Here is a 17,593-nt window from a genome sequence, read left to right as displayed (position 1 = left end):
TTTAAGATGAAGAGTTTGTTGCCCCTAGGATTTAACTCTGAGTTCGACATTATTAATTATTGGCAAAGATGATTAAGCAGCAACTTTGGAGTGCTGTATTACCAAGTTTCTTGGAGATAGATTATTATAATTTTAATATTGCTTTATCTTAATGCACGTTTCGAGAGTAATATGTGAGATTGATAAATACATGTCCAATGAATGGTAATATATTGCCATTAATTTGATTCAACATCTATTGATAATTATATATATATATATATATATATATATATATATATATATCTTTCCCTATATCCTACACATGATCCAACTTCATTAGAAGGGAACTAGACATAGGTTAATACACTATTTTCAGCATTAATATATGCATGTTGCTGTTAAATACAAACTTGGTTATAAATATTTGTATATGCTTTAATATGTCTTTAATACCCATCTGATGAGGTTTTGTGTTCTTTATTAGATGAAATATGTATGTGTATGTGTAAATATGCACACATATATATCTCCATGTTCATCCTTTAAATGAATAAAACACATCTTTGTATCTAATAAATATGTTAAGTAATGACATGATATTTGCTGGAAGGAATCTAAAAATGGTCTATTATTGTCCTCTCAATCACTTTCTGTATATATGGTTTAACTATTGTATAAGTATATCCATTTAACTAGTGAGTGATATTGATGTCAGTACATATGGGGTTAAAATTTCTGTTTGTGTTGTTTTTAGCCAATTAGGATAAGTTACATGCTATTTAAATGTATGTTGCACATGTTTTGAATCAGTCTATGATTACGGTCAGGGAGACCGAAACCGGTCAGATTTTGCTCTGAAATTTTACAGCTTGTCCTGTTGTTTTATCCTGGAATAAAGCAATTTTGTTACACTCTTGGAAGACTGCTGAACTCTCTTTATTTTATTCATATATATATATATATATATATATATATATATATATATATATATATATATATATATATATTACAATCAATAATCAGCAGCGGGTTGAAATCTGCATCTAGAAAGAAGTCGCACCATTAGAAAAATAAAAAATGAACTTGCCGTATATACAAAAAAGCCACCGAAGATATCCTCAATACAATGTTTCAGATTGAAATAAATAAAGCTTGCGCATGCGCACAATTTCATGACATCGCCCTGTCAGACAGTAATCCAATATTTAGCGCATGTGCATATGTAACGAAGGGTGTGTTTGCTTAGAGGAGTGTCGCTGACTGGCCTGGACTGTCATTGGTATAAAAAAAAAGTGACACAAATAAATCAATGGTTGCTGTTGTACGGGAGGAGGAAGGTATGTGAAACTTCGGCATTTTAATGTTAAAAATTTAAAAATAACAATCGATTAACAGCTTTTCCTGAATGAAAGTCACATTATTTTTAAATTTTACATACTATCACTAGTTTGATGTCAGCATAGTTTACCATCTCTTTAAACCAATAAAGATAAAGGCCTCTAGTTATGAAGGTCTGTCGGACCTGATCCGACAGTGCGGATCAGGTCCGACAGACCTCGCTGAATACGGCGAGAAATACGCTCGCCGTTTTCAGCATTACATCAGCAGCTCACAAGAGCTGCTGGTGCAACGCCGCCCCCTGCAGACTCGTGGCATATAGGCCGCCAGCAGGGGGTGTCAATCAACCCGATCGTACTCGATCGGGTTGATTTCCGGCGATGTCTGTCCGCCTGCTCAGAGCAGGAGGACAGATTATAGAGCAATGGTCTTTGTGACCGCTGCTTCATAACTTCATAACACCAGAAAACAGAAATCACAACCATGACACTGAGAAATTACGTTTAGCGATTTCACTCTTAAAGGGACACTAAACCCAAAATGTTTTGTTCATGATTCAGATAGAGCATGCAATTTTAAACAACTTTCTAATTTACTCATACTATCGATTTTTCTTTGTTCTCTTGCTATCTTTATTTAAAAAGCAGGAGTTTGATGCATAGATGCCGGACAATTTTTGGTTGAGAACCTGGGTTATGCTTGCTTATTGGTGGGTAAATGTAAGCCTCCAATAAGCAAGCGCTATCCATGGTGCTGAACTTAAAATGGACTGGCTGCTAAGATTTATATTCCTGCTTTTAAAAGAAAGATAGCAAGAGAACAAGGATACATTGATAATAGGAGTAAATTAGAAAGTTGATTAAAATGTCATGCTCTATCTGAATCATGAAAGAAAAAATGGGTTCAGTGTCCCTTTAATATCTTCATTATTATCTTATATTTACATTTTGGAGATTTTAATGTACAGTATTCTCATCTTTAGGAAGGGGGAAGTTTGAAGTGCCATTGTAGAAAAGTGGAGATCAAATTTTGTGTGAATTTACAATCTCAGCTGCTCCCATTTTTCCAATGTCAGAAAAAACCCCGGAAAGAATGGAATCTATCCCAATTTCTGAAAACTAGCCCAGGAGGCTTCTTTAGTGGTAAAGTGACTTTGCTGCTGGGGTACTCATGTGATTCATTCTGAATAACCTATCTGGGACACAGAGCTTGTTGGATATTTATATTTATTTATTTTTCCCCCTCTTCTTTTGCTTTGTTGACCCTCTTGGATAGATAATATTAACATGACTACTCATATTGACAATTTTAATGCACACAGACTAATAATTGTTACAGTAAATGTTAAGAGTATGACAAAATGAGTATGAAAATTTTTTGGGAAGATATCAGTTTGAAACTATTCCTTTATGCAGGGAAAAACTTAGTAGTAGCTGGCGATTTTAATATGGCCTTTTCTCATGTTCTAGACAGGTCAAGCTCCAGGTATGTACCTAGGAAAGCTAGGGTAGCAGATATTCTCCAAAGGTTCAGAAAGAAATTTGCATTACAAGACATATGGCTGGTACAAAATCCGGACCGTTGGGAATATACGTGTGTTTCATTCTTCCTTCTCTAGAATCGACTATTTCTTAATAGCAAAACATATGTCAAAAATGACAATGACAAAGTCCGCGCAGATATTCGAGACATCATGATCTCAGATCACGCGGTTATTACATTAGAGATAGGCTTGAGAGACAGAATCTCTTTAGGGAACCGTAGATTATATTTCCCTCAGCATCTTCTTAATAATCTCCACTTCAAAAAATGGATTCAAAATAGATGGTTTCAATTTAGGGCTGACAATAAAGACTATCTAGATAGACCAGAAATTTTCTGGGAAACTGCGAAAGCAGTTTTCAAAGGGGAGATTAAGGCCTATATGGCAAGAATGCGGGCAATTTGGGGGAAAAGGGAGGAGCAACTCGCAAACACCTTAGCTAACAATTACAGGAGATATCTTAGTAATCCTTTGGTTGAGCGATGGCAAAACTATAAAGACAGTAAGTCAGTATACAATCTTTTTTTGAAACAACATTCGGTCTCAGAAGAACTAAAACTGAAGGCCCTCTATTCAGGAGCTCAAGGTGTCTCAGCTAAATATTTAGCAAGAATTGTCAAGATCAGACAACAGAAAAATTATATTCCAGCAGTAAAATTTAGGGATACCAGAGTGACAGATCCTTTAGAAATAAGAAAAGCTTTTTTCCATACCTATCAAAAACTATATGCAGCCAAGCAGATCAATACTCTCTCGAAGCAACAGTTTTGGCAAGGGTTGACCTTGCCTCAAATTGAGAGAGAAGATCTACATAGATTGAATGAACCGATTTCAGTTGAAGAAATTGTCAACGCGATAAAAAGGTTAAAACTGGGGAAAGCCCCTGGACCAGACTCCTTGCCTGCGGAGTTTTATAAGTTACTTCTGGATCAGATCCCAACGGTTCCACCATTTTATCGGGAATAAATCCCAGTCTTCTCTGTTTGCGGCATCTAATGTAGTTCTGATACCCAAGAAAGGTAAAGACTTGGAATTACCTTTATCATGTAGGCCTATTTCACTTTTAAATCAGGACTATAAAATTCTTACCTATATCCTAGCTAGCAGATTAAAAGCTCTGTTAGGATACATGGTGCATCCTGATCAGACCGGTTTTATGATGGGTAGAAATCCCGTTAACAATTTAAGGAAAGTTCAACTGGTCCTTGATTTTTTCTGGAACAATGTGGAAAGACAGAGAGACCATCCTAAGCCAGATCTCGCCATTCTCACAATCGACGCTGAGAAAGCGTTTGATTCTATCATTTGGGATCATCTGTTAATGGTATTGGGAAAATTTGGTATAACTGGTGCCTTCCAACAATTTATTAGACAGCTATATAATGAGCCATCTTCTTCAATCATAGTGAATAGGGAAGCTACCGAGAAGATAATCCTTGGCCATGGCACTTGGCAAGGGTGTCCATTGTCGCCTTTTCTTTTTAACCTATCCCTTGAACCATTGGCAATTTATTTAAGGCAATAATTGCAGGGCATCCAGCTAGGAAGGCACAAGTTAGTCCTATCTCTCTTCGCTGACAATCTCTTACTATTTCTCAGCAACACGGCGGTGTCTATCCCCCGATTATTAAAAATCTGTAATTTGTTCAGCTCATTCTCAGGGTATAAAATCAATTATGGAAAATCGGAGATTTTATGGATACGTAAACCTATAGGCCAATGTAATCATCCATTTATAGAATCCACTCAGATTTCCTACCTAGGAATCAAGTTAACTAGGGACCCTAATCTTTGGTACAAGCTCAATTTTAAACAATGTATTAAGGGTTTACTCATGAAGCTACAGAGTTGGGGCAACCTCCCGCTTTCAGTCATCGCTCAAATTATGCTAATTAAAGTGGTGTTATTCCCTAAACTTTTGTATTTTTTGCAGAATCTTCCACTCCTTTTATATAAGAAAGACCTGGTGTTAATCAGTCCTTTAATCATTTTATATGGCAAGGCAAGAAACCTCGGATCTCTATATTTAAGTTAACACTACCAAAAGCTTTTGGAGGGATGGCATGTCCCCATTTGAAATTCTACAATTATGTAGCGGTAGCCAAATTCGCTCTGGATTGGATCACTGAAAAGAATCTGGTCTCGTTTTACGAGATGGAATCTAGCTTGATAAAACCCTTCACCTTAAAGGCGATTTTACACCATATGGCTAGCAAACTTCCGGATAAAATAAACCAGTTGATGACCTTCAAATTTATTGTACAGGCATGGCAGAGAATATGCAAGGAGCTGGCAATAGATTATCAGAAATCAGAATTGTTACCATTACTTTTTAACCCAAGCTTTCAAGCAGCTCTAGTTCCCTCGATATTTGGGTCATGGGCGGAAAGAGCAGTGAACTATGTAACACAGATTTGTGAAAGCGATAATCTTAGGCTCCGATCGTTTGACAGTATTTCTCAACAATTTGAGCTCCCAAGGTCAAGCTTTTTTGCATACCTACAACTCAGACATTGGTTTGAGGAATTGAGACAAGATACAGGCCTTGAGATAGACAATAAAAATGTGAAGTTATAACACATTATCGTGAGGGGGTGAACACTATCTCTCAATTTTATGATATGATTATGAAATCTTTGGGTAAGAAAAATATTGAGGCTATGGTGACTAAGTGGGCTAAAGCAAAGCTGAGGGTGGAGAGTGAGACCCTTAGGCAAAGTATTAAACTTGTAGCCCGTGCAACATGTATGCATTCATGGAAAGAATCACACCTGAAAATATTAAATAGGGCCTATCTTACGCCAGCTAGGTTGGCAAAATGGAGGCAGGACAAAAGGAACTGCCCTAAATGCTGTAAGGAACAGGCAGATTTAACACACTGTTTCTGAGACTGCCCTAAAGTATTTCAATTTTGACAGAAGATCAATTTTTGGGCTAGTAAGATAATGGGGATAAGGATTAAACTGACCCTAAATCAGATATTCTTTGTATGTAAATACAATGTTGCCTTTCTTAATAATAGATTTATCAAACTACTTTTTATATTGTCAGGTCGGAACTTAATTCTAAAAAATTGGAGAAGTTACAATCCACCTAAATTTACAGACTTTTTGAAAGAAGTGCAGCATCAAATGGTGTTGGAACAATGCAATTTAAGAGTCACCAATCCGAAACAGCTTACTATATTCTTTAACAAATGGAAGAAATATATTTTCTCCCTCCCTGTGGAGATGCAGAGACAGGCGGTCTTTCAGTATAAATTCTCTACTTGGGTACAACATCAAATAGATCGAGGTGTATTTCCTAGATCATGGTTTAGGAATGAATAAAATCTATTAGAGAATGGGGGTCTTTCTCCTCTCCCCTTTTTTTTTTTTTCCTCCCTCCCTCCCTGCCCTCCTCTGTCCTCTTCTTCTTCTCACATTCTCAGGTTAGTTGATATATTTAAGAGGTAATTGATGTTTGAGGTATTAACAGAACTAGGAATTATTCTTTTAGAAGTAATTCAATAGATATAAGTTAGGCTATTCATATTAGGATCCTTATATTCAGAGCTTGAGATTCCCCTATTAAATTCCCGGTGCCAACAATAGAGGATAGATAATGGAGGATACAAGGGCGCTTATTATGATAAGTAGAACCATAAGAGCTCACTTGTTAGTGTTTCATTTGAGATTAGGATCTTTTTTCTATAGTTGCAATTTTTTTTGTTCACTTCATCCGTATACGATAAAATATATATTTTAGTCTGTGTAGAAGACTACATGCAACGAATCAATGTAACAAAGTTTTAAGAAAAGAATTGTATCTTTTATTTCTGTTGTTTTTGAAAGTATGTATAAATATCTTTTCTGTTGACAAATAAAAAATCTTATAAAATTTAAAAAAAAAAGAGTATAAATTGCAATTAGAAACAATATCTAGCTTTGAGAAAAAGAATTCCACAGAAATAATGAGGATAAAGTAATTGCGCAGGAAAGTCACTTAAAAAAGGTAGGGAGCCTAAACCAATTGATTTATAGTACTAATTTAGTTTCCTTTATAGAAACATAGAATTTGATGGTAGATAAGAACCAAAAAGGCTAATCAAGACGACACATATTACATGTTACTTTTGTCTTAGGATAGCCTTATGCATGTCCCAGACATTTTTTAATTCCTTTACAGTCTATCTCAAATGGAAGTTTATTCCATGAATCCACCACCATTTCTGTAAAAAAATGCTTCCTCAAATTTATCCTGAATCTGCTACCCTCTAACTTTATCATATACATATTGATAAATCAAAATCCCTATTCATTTCTATAGGGCTTAAGGTTTCTAACTTATCTATCCAAAACATTACTTTCTGTTTTCAATATAACTCACTATTACCACCCTTCCTAAGGGTACCAATATGATCAATAATTTGAAATCTGAGTTGACAGATATTATGGCCAGCGGCAACAAAATGTTTAGCTACAGGGATTTTCATTTTTCTTTGTTGAATATTAGACCTATGCTCAGTACCCTATCACGGAGCTTCCTTGTGGTCTCTCCAATATAGCTCCGCCCACATTGGCATTTAATCATGTAAATAGCATAATTAGTGGTACAGGTGAAAAAACCTCTAATGTAAAATTACTTTCCAATCCTTGGATGAAAGAAGCATTTCACTTTAATCATGCTATTTCAACTGGAGCATCCTAAGCAAGGATAGCAACCATACGGCTAGATTACGAGTTTTGCGTTAGAGGCTATGCTGTACTAATGAGCAGTTTATGCTCACCGCTCACTTACAGACAGCGCTGGTATTACGGTTTTTACAAACCCATTGTTAAAAGACGAGAAGTGAGCGTTGAGCAAAATCTTGCTCCTTACCGCACTCCAATACCAGCGCTGCTTAAGTCAGCGGTGAGCTGATGTAACATGCTCATACACGATTTCCCCATAGTAATCAACGGGGAGAGCCAGCTGAAAAAAAGTCTTACACCTGCAAAAAAGCAGTGCAAAGCTACCTAACACAGCCCCATTGATTCCTATGGGGAAATAAAAGTTATGTCTACACCTAACACCCTAACATGAACCCCGAGTCTAAACACCCCTAATCTTACACTTATTAACCCTAATCTGCCGCTCCCGACATCACCGACACCTGCATTATATTATTAACCCCTAATCTGCCGCTCCGGACACCGCCGCCACCTACATTATACTTATGAACCCCTAATATGCTGCCCCCAACATTGCCTACACCTACATTATATTTATTAACCCCTAATCTGCCACCCCCAAATGTCGACGCAACCTACTTACACTTATTAACCCCTAATCTGCCGCCCCAATGTTGCTGCCACTATAATAAACATATTAACCCCTAAACCTAAGTCTAACCCTTACCCCACTAACTTAAATATCATTTAAATAAATCTAAATAAAATTACTATAATTAACTAAATTATTTCTATTTAAAACTTAATACTTACCTATAAAATAAACCCTAAGCTAGCTACAATATAACTAATAATTACATTGTATCTAGTTTAGGGTTTATTTTTATTTTACAGGCAAGTTTGTACTTATTTTAACTAGGTAGAATAGTTATTAAATAGTTATTAACTATTTAATAACTACCTAGCTAAAATAAATACAAAAGTACCTGTAAAATAAAACCTAACCTAAGTTACAATTAGACCTAACACTACACTATAATTAAAATAATTCCCTAAACTAAATACAATTAAATAACATTATCTAAAGTACAACCCCCCCCCACTAAATTACAGAAAATAATAAACAAATTACAAGATTTTTAAACTAATTACACCTAATCTAATCCCCCTAACAAAATAAAAAAGCCCCCCCAAAATAAAAAAGCCCTACCCTACACTAAATTACAAAGAGCCCTTAAAAGGGCCTTTTGCGGGGCATTGCCCCAAAGTAATCAGCTCTTTTACCTGGTCAAAAAATTACAAATCCCCCCCCAACATTAAAACCCACCACCCACACAACCAACCCTACTCTAAAACCCACCCAATACCCCCTTAAAAAAAACCTAACACTAATCCCTTGAAGATCACCTTACCTGGAGAAGTCTTCATCCAACTGGGCCGAAGTCCTCAACGAATCAAGCAGAAGTGGTCCTCTCCAGACGGGCAGAAGTGGTCCTCAAGACGGCATCTTCTATCTTCATCCATCCGGCGTGGAGGGGGTCCATCTTTAAGACATCCGACGCGGAGCATCCTCTTCTTTCCACAGCGACTGAAGAATTAAGGTACCTTTAAGTTATGTCATCCAAGATGGCGTCCCTTCAATTCCTATTGGCTGATAGAATCAGCCAATCGGAATTAAGGTAGAAAAGATCCTATTGGCTGATGCAATCAGCCAATAGGATTGAGCTGGCATTCTATTGGCTGATTGGATCAGCCAATAGGATTGAAGTTCAATCCTATTGGCTGATTGCATCAGCCAATAGGATTTTTCCTACCTTAATTCTATCTCCATTTCCTACCTTAATGAAGATAGAAGATGCCGTCTGGATGAAGACATCTGCCCGTCTGGAGGACCACTTCTGCCCATCTGGAGGACCACTTCTGCCGGATTCTTTGAGGACTTCGGGTCAGTTGGATGAAGACTTCTCCCGGTAAGGTGATCTTCAAGGGGTTAGTATTAGGGTTTTTAAGGGGGTATTGGGTGGGTTTTAGAGTAGGGTTGGTTGTGAGGGTGTGTCAGAGTTCCTGTCTGCCTTCCTATGTACCTTTAAATTACCTACACTATGACTCATATGGCCCTGCCCACCAAGTCATTAAATCACCCTCGCTCCCAAACCTCACTGCTTAGTATTTTTTTTTACTGTGAATTAGCAGCAGCTACCTCTGAGCTCCCCCAGTTTAGGATTTACAACCTAATACGGATTACTACCGCTCCTCTACAATCTCCTTTTGAATCTTGGAGTGTTAGCAACTTTGTAGCAGATATCATCAGCGTGCTTTTGTTTCATCAAAGATGCTAACTGTGTGGTTTTAAGTCACTTGCCAGCTGCAAATATCAGCACATGCAGCTCTCCTCTCAAATACCCCACAACTAACCTCTGGACTTCTGTGAGTATCACTGCATAACACCCCTCTTGGCGAAAAGGATCTGGACGTTGAAGAGAGACTTACTACGGTGTATACTTCGCCTCTCTCCCTCTGAAAACCCTACCGGAGTAAAACTCCTCCCCCTTGCTACCTTTACTCTCCGGTCAGACTGTTAGGTATTATCAACTGCTGCAGGGGTAAACCTCGTAATCCAGAGGTATAGCAGCTTCCTCTACTCATTTACCAAACTCTCCTATGTACTCAGACAGTCTGGACTCTCCTTTTGGTTGTGAGTTGTAACGTATATCTTACTTTGAGTTCAGTAATACCATTCAGACGTGGAAGCTAGCTTATGCTCAAAAGCAACATTTGGGAGACTGATGCACATAAGTTATCATCCTAAAGGCAAACACAATTTGCCCCCTAACCCACCTAATAACACTGGGAATTCAAATAAGTTTGCACCAGTTAACCTCTTACAGCCCAAGAGTCAGATAACCTCTAGGCTTGTAGTAGTTACTAAATTCATTTCCAATTCTAAGTTTGATATCACTTCCACACCCATAGTGTTATCTATCTGGGAACTGAAACATTCTACCTATATATTGTATATATTTATTTTGCTTACTTTATCCTTATGTGCAGTTGCGTTCCACTGACTAACCTGTACCGTTACATAATACTAAGCCCTTAAGAATGGAACCATCAGATATTCCGCAAGTAGTATACAATCTGACACAAAAGATTGATCAGATCACTCAGGCAGTTAGAGACTTGCAGATTGAGAATCAATCTTTGAGAGACATCATAAAAGACTCAATTGCTGTAAAAGGTGCTCATGACACTTTACCTGAGCCTCAAGTCTCCCTTACCGATACGTTCTCTGGGAATATTTCTCAGTAGTTGTAGGCATATCTTGGTTGCAACAACACAAACCCACTATAACCTGGACTTCCTCACAGGTATGTTTTGATTCACCGTATTGTGTTAGTACATGTTACCCTCAACAGCATCTCCTCCAATCTATTCCAGATCCATTAGTACTACCTGAAGAGTATACAGATTTCGAAGATGTTTTTAGTAAATCTGAAGCAGAAAGCCTTCCTCCACACCGTCCATACGACTGTCCTATCCAACTTCAACCTGGAGCCACTTTCCCCTTTGGACATGTGTATCCTCTAAACCAACCTGAATTGGAACATCTTAAGACATACTTGGAGGAGAATCTGAAAAAGGGCTTCATCAGAGCGTCAACATCCCCCACTGGTGCGGGGATGTTCTTTGTCAAAAACAAAGACGACTCCCTCCGACCCATAATAGACTATTGCGAGCTTAATAAACGGACGGTTAAAAACCGTTACCCTTTACCCCTGATTCCGGAGCTCATATAATGACTTTCTGAAGCAACCATATATACTAAACGAGATTTGAGAGGGGCCTATAACCTCGTCTGTATTCGTGAGGGTGACGAGTGGCTCACTGCATTCCGGATGAGGCATGGGTTGTTTGAATATCTGGTGATGCCGTTCGGATTACGCAACGCCCCAGCCACTTTCCAACATTTTATCAATGACATTTTCCGGGATTTACTTGACAGTTGTTTAGTGGTCTATCTCAATGACATCCTTGTATACTCCAAGTCCAAAGAAGATCACATCAGGCATGTACGCTGGGTTCTCTCTAGACTCCGTGTGCACAAACTCTATGTGAAACTGGAGAAATGTCAGTTCCATTGTACCAATATTTCTTTTTTAGGGTATGACATCTCTCCTAATGGTATAAGAATGCAACATAAGAAGGCTGAGACAGTCTTGGAGTGGCCAGAGCCTTCATCTAAAAAAGAACTTCAGCGGTTCCTAGGTTTCTCGAACTATTATCGAAAGTTCATCAAGGGTTTCTCCAAAATAGCTAAACCTCTCTATCAACTCACCAGTACCTCTAAACCCTTTACCTGGACTAAAGAAGCCTCCTCTGCTTTCAACTTCTTAAAAACCTGTTTCTCTACAGCTCCTATATTATGTTTTCCTGATCCAAGTTTACAAAACGTTTTGGAGGTAGATTCCTCAGATTACGCCATAGGTGCAATCCTTTCACAAAGACGTTCTATGTCTAAACCTCTACACCCTGTATCATATTTTTCCAAGATAATGAGTTCAGCAGAGATGAATTACTCCATCAGTGATAAGGAACTCCTAGCTATCCGAAGAGCCCTCGAAAACTGGAGACACCTCCTCGAAGGAGCCAAATTTCCTATAACCATATATACGGATCACAAAAATCTCCAATATTTACAGAACAACAAAACTTTATCAGCAAGGCAAGTTCGCTGGTGTTTTTTCTTCTCCAGATTTGATTTCCATATAATATATCATCCTACCGGTAAAAATGGAAAGGCTGACGCCTTGTCCAGGATTTATACAAAACCTCCGCAAGCATTTAGTACTACTTCTATAATTCCCAGAGAAGGCTTCATCGGTGTCACATCCCATTTGCTCACTGACATAAGGAATTCCACACAGCACGATAAGGACTTACCCTATAAGCAGTTACAGAAGATAGATGGAATCTACTATAACAACAATAAAATCTATGGTATCCCAGCAAAAATAATCACTGACAGAGGCACACAGTTTACCTCTTGTTTCTGGACCAAGCTTTGTGGTCTGTTACAAGTCGACCATCGATTTAGCACATCCTTTTACCCCCAAACCAATGGACAAACTGAACGTTTAAACCAGTGGTTAGAAGAATACCTACGCTGTTTTTGCTCTCATCAACAACACCAGTGGATGGATTTCTTACCCATGGCAGAATACGCCTATAATAGCTTAACAAATTCTTCCACCAAAATGTCCCCATTTTTTGCGAATTATGGATATCACCCCACTTTTCATTTACATCCTGATGCAACTATGGATTCACCTCGGTTAGAGGAGATCAGTCATAATCTGCTGGGCAATTTCGCTGAAATTAAACTAAACATCCAAAGAGCACAAGACAATCAGAAACGTTATTATGATTTAAGAAGGAGACCTCCCCCAAATTATTCTAATGGGGACAAGGTCTGGCTCTCTACAAAGAACTTACGTCTTCAAGTTCCATCCAGAAAACTCATGCACAGGTTCATCGGACCATTTTCAGTGAAGTGTATAGTCAATCCCAATGCCATCACTTTGGATCTACCTCCTACCCTAAAGGTACATCCGACTTTCCACGTCTCTTTGGTTAAACCCTATACAAAGACAAGAATAACGAATCCTGTGCTGCCACCTTCTCTAACCGTCACTGATACTGAGAGTTATGAGGTTCATTCACTCCTCGACTCCCGATACAGGGGTTCTGAATTGCAGTATCTTGTTCGCTGGAAAAATTATCCGCCGGAAGATGATTCATGGGAACCTGCCTCCAATATCGATGCACCGACACTTGTGTCACTCTTTCATCGAAGAAACCCCGAACGACCTAGACCTCGAGCTGTGGGACAGCTCGCTTGAGGAGGGGGTGATGTCAGAGTTCCTGTCTGCCTTCCTATGTACCTTTAAATTACCTACACTATGACTCATATGGCCCTGCCCCCCAAGTCATTAAATCACCCTCGCTCCCAAACCTCGCTGCTTCTTAGTAGTTTGTTTTTGCTGTGAATTAGCAGCAGCTACCTCTGAGCTCCCCCAGTTTAGGATTTACAACCTAATACGGATTACTACTGCTCCACTACAATCTCCTCTTGAATCTTGGAGTGTTAGCAACTTTGTAGCAGATATCATCAGCGTGCTTTTGTTTTGTCAAAGACGCTAACTGTGTGGTCTAAGCCACTTGCCAGCTGCAAGTATCAGCACACGCAGCTGTCCTCTCAAATACCCCACAACTAACCTCTGGACTTCTGTGAGTATCACTGCATAACACCCCTCTTGGCGAAAAGGATCTGGATGTTGAAGAGAGACTTACTACGGTGTATACTTCGCCTCTCTCCATCTGAACACGCTACCGGAGTAAAACTCCTCCCCCTTGCTACCTTTACTCTCCGGTCAGACTGTTAGGTATTATCAACTGCTGCAGGGGTAAACCTCGTAATCCAGAGGTATAGCAGCTTCCTCTACTCACTTACCAAACTCTCCTATGTACTCAGACAGTCTGGACTCTCCTTTTGGTTGTGAGTTGTAACGTATATCTCACTTTGAGTTCAGTAATACCATTCAGACGTGGAAGCTAGCTTATGCTCAAAAGCAACATTGGGGAGACTGATGCACATAAGTTATCATCCTAAAGGCAAACACAATTTGCCACCTAACCCACCTAATAACACTGGGTATTCAAATAAGTTTTCACCAGTTAACCTCTTACAGCCCAAGAGTCAGACAACCTCTAGGCTTGTAGTAGTTACTAAACTCATTTCCCATTCTAAGCTTGATATCACTTCCATACCCATAGTGTTATCTATCTGGGAACTGAAACATTCTACCTATTTTGTATATATTTATTTTGCTTACTTTATCCTTATGTGCAGTTGCGTTCCACTGACTAACCTGTACCAATACATGGTGGTGGGTTTTAATGTTGGGGGGATTTGTAATTTTTTTTACAGGTAAAAGAGCTGATTACTTTGGGGCAATGCCCCGCAAAAGGCCCTTTTAAGGGCTATTTGTAATTTTGTGTAGGGTAGGGCTTTTTTATTTTGGGGGGGCTTTTTTATTTTGTTAGGGGGATTAGATTAGGTGTAATTAGTTTAAAAATCTTGTAATTTGTTTATTATTTTCTGTAATTTAGTGTTTGTTTTTTTAGTACTTTAGCTAATTTTATTTAATTGTATTTAATTGTATTTAGTTTAGGGAATTAATTTAATTATAGTGTAGTGTTAGGTGTTAGTGTAACTTAGGTTAGGTTTTATTTTACAGGTAAATTTGTATTTATTTTAGCTAGGTAGTTTATTAAATACTTAATAACTATTTACTAACTATTCTACCTAGTTAAAATAAATACAAACTTGCCTGTAAAATAAAAATAAACACTAAGCTAGGTACAATGTAACTATTAGTTATATTGTAGCTAGCTTAGGGTTTATTTTACAGGTAAGTATTTAGTTTTAAATAGGAATAATTTCGTTAATTATAGCAATTTTATTTAGATTTATTTAAATTATATTTAAGTTAGGGGGGATTAGGGTTAGACTTAGATTTAGGGGTTAATAACTTTAGTATAGTGGCAGCGACATTGGAGGCGGCAGATTAGGGGTTAATAAATGTAGGTAGGTGTTGGCAATGTTAGGGATGGCGGATTAGGGGTTAATAATGTTTAACTAATGTTTGAGAGGCGGGAGTACGGCGGTTTAGGGGTTAATATATTTATTATAGTGGCAGCGATGTCCGGTTCGGCAGATTAGGGGTTAAAATTTTTATTTGAGTTTTTGCGATGTGGGAGGGCCTCGATTTAGCGGTTAATAGGTAGTTTATGGGTGTTAGTGTACTTTTTAGCACTTTAGTTAAGAGTTTTATGCTACGGCGTTGTAGTGTAAAACTCTTAACTACTGACTTTAAAATGCGGTACCAGTCTTGACAGGAGAGGTTCTACCGCTCACTTTTTGGCAGACTCGTAATACCGGCGATATGCAAGTCGCATTGAAAAAAGAGAATATGCAATTTATGTAAGTGGATTTGCAGTATTTCCAAGTCTGGCCAAAAAAGTAAGTGGTGAGCCTATACCTTCAAGACTCGTAATACCAGCGGGCGTTAAAAAGCAGCGTTGGAACCGGCCAACGCTGCTTTTTAAGCCTAACGTTAAACTCATAATCTGGGTGATAGGTTTTTTCACTCAAATATGTCTATGTATTACCCTTCAAAGTGCCAATGACTGCTTTTACTAATTTATCCCATTGATTGCTGCTTCTTTTAAAAGCTGGCATAAATACTGTTTGAAATTCTTTGAATAGGGGGTTACATGTGCCTAAAATGTGCCAAAGTTTTCTCAAACTTTTTAGGATCTCGTTGTTTAGGTAATTGTAGCCAGTGACAAAGACCAAGCACTAGTTCTTCACCTTTTGTTTAACTTTTGTTTTTGCCAAATCCAATATATTTTTACGATTCAAAGATGCTACATCAACAATTTCCTTATCCACCATTTCTCTAGGGTAACCTCTCTTCTCAAATTTGTTTCCCATTTCTCTGAGTCTAGTACATACTTGGGATTCATCTGAGACTATCCTTCTTACTCTAAGCATTTGGCTACGGGGAAATGACTTTTTTAAAGTTACAGGATGGAAACTTCCATAGTGGAGAACATTATTTTAATCAGTTAGTTTAACGTATAAATCGGTTTGTAAAACATTACCAGACTTATATACTACAATATCTAAAAACTCAATATTCTCCTAACTATAAGTCAGACTGAATTTAATGTGGGCGGTAGCCCCATTTAATTGGTCCACAAAGACAATAAGGGACCCAATGTCGCCCAGCCCAATGCCAAAAATATTGTCTATTTAGCGCCACCAAGTGGCACCACATAGAATGAAGAGAGGGTTTTAAAAAAGAAACCTCTCCTCAAAGATGTTCATGAAAATATTGGCGTAAGTTGGGGCGACATTGGATCCCATCGCCGCACCCTGCAACTGCAAGTAATATTCATCTTGAAAAAGAAAATAATTACACCTCAAGACTGTTTCCAAGAGATCAAGAATAAATTATGTTTGACAATCATTCATAGTACTGAATTGGTACAAGACTTTTGAAAAGCACCTATCCAAGCAGAATGGGTAATCGAGGTATGCAAACTTGAAACATCGAGTGTATAAAGTTTTTTTTGTCAGACAAAACAGGGAGATTCTCAAGTTTGCATAAAAAGTCACTTGTATCTTTAATAAATGAGGTTGAAAGGGCAACAAAGGGTCTTAGAACATGATCTAGATATATCGCGATATTGGAACAAGCAGAGCCTATGCTAGATATGGGACGACCAGGAGGTACTTGAAGGTTCTTATGCACCTTTGGAAGTGTATATAGCACCGGTGTCTTTGTATGGTCATATAACAAGAAAGACAATTGTTTTTGTACCAATAATACAATTTTTTAGGCATATGTTACCTTATGATTGATCCCTTTTTAAATATCAAATATATTATTATAGGAGAAAATAAAATAAACATTACTATCTGATAACTGCGATTTAATTTCATTAATATAATATTCCTTGTCCAAAAGGACAGTGGCCCCGCCCTTATCTGCAGGCTTTAGGATAATTTGTTTATTGTCTTTTAAAGTTTTAACTGCTTTAAATTCTTCCTTGCACAAATTATTATTTTTATACCTATATCCCACTTTGTTATTACCTTTCTCTTTCTTGTCAAAACTCACATTTAGAGTTTGGATGGAATGAAAGTCCTTGTTCTAGAAGTTTGTACTCTGAATCACTTTGGAGAGGTTGAGCACCAGCGATTCATTATTTAATACATACTCTCCTAACCAAAACTAACAAACAATCATCATATCCCTCACAAACAGAATCCTATAAACAGAATAGAATTCTCTTGCTTGTGGGACCTTAATATCCCTCTGGACCCTACAGTGGATAGGCACAGGGACATACCTCAACAAGCATGTAAACATAGAAATTACTTTATACATAATAGTAACATCTTTTAAAAAGTAATATACTTTTAAGTGTCCTATTTTAAGATATAACA

Source organism: Bombina bombina, chromosome 6 (genome assembly GCF_027579735.1).
Source record: "Bombina bombina isolate aBomBom1 chromosome 6, aBomBom1.pri, whole genome shotgun sequence".
NCBI classification, from domain to species: Eukaryota; Metazoa; Chordata; class Amphibia; order Anura; family Bombinatoridae; genus Bombina; species Bombina bombina.
This window is presented reverse-complemented; position numbering follows the sequence as displayed.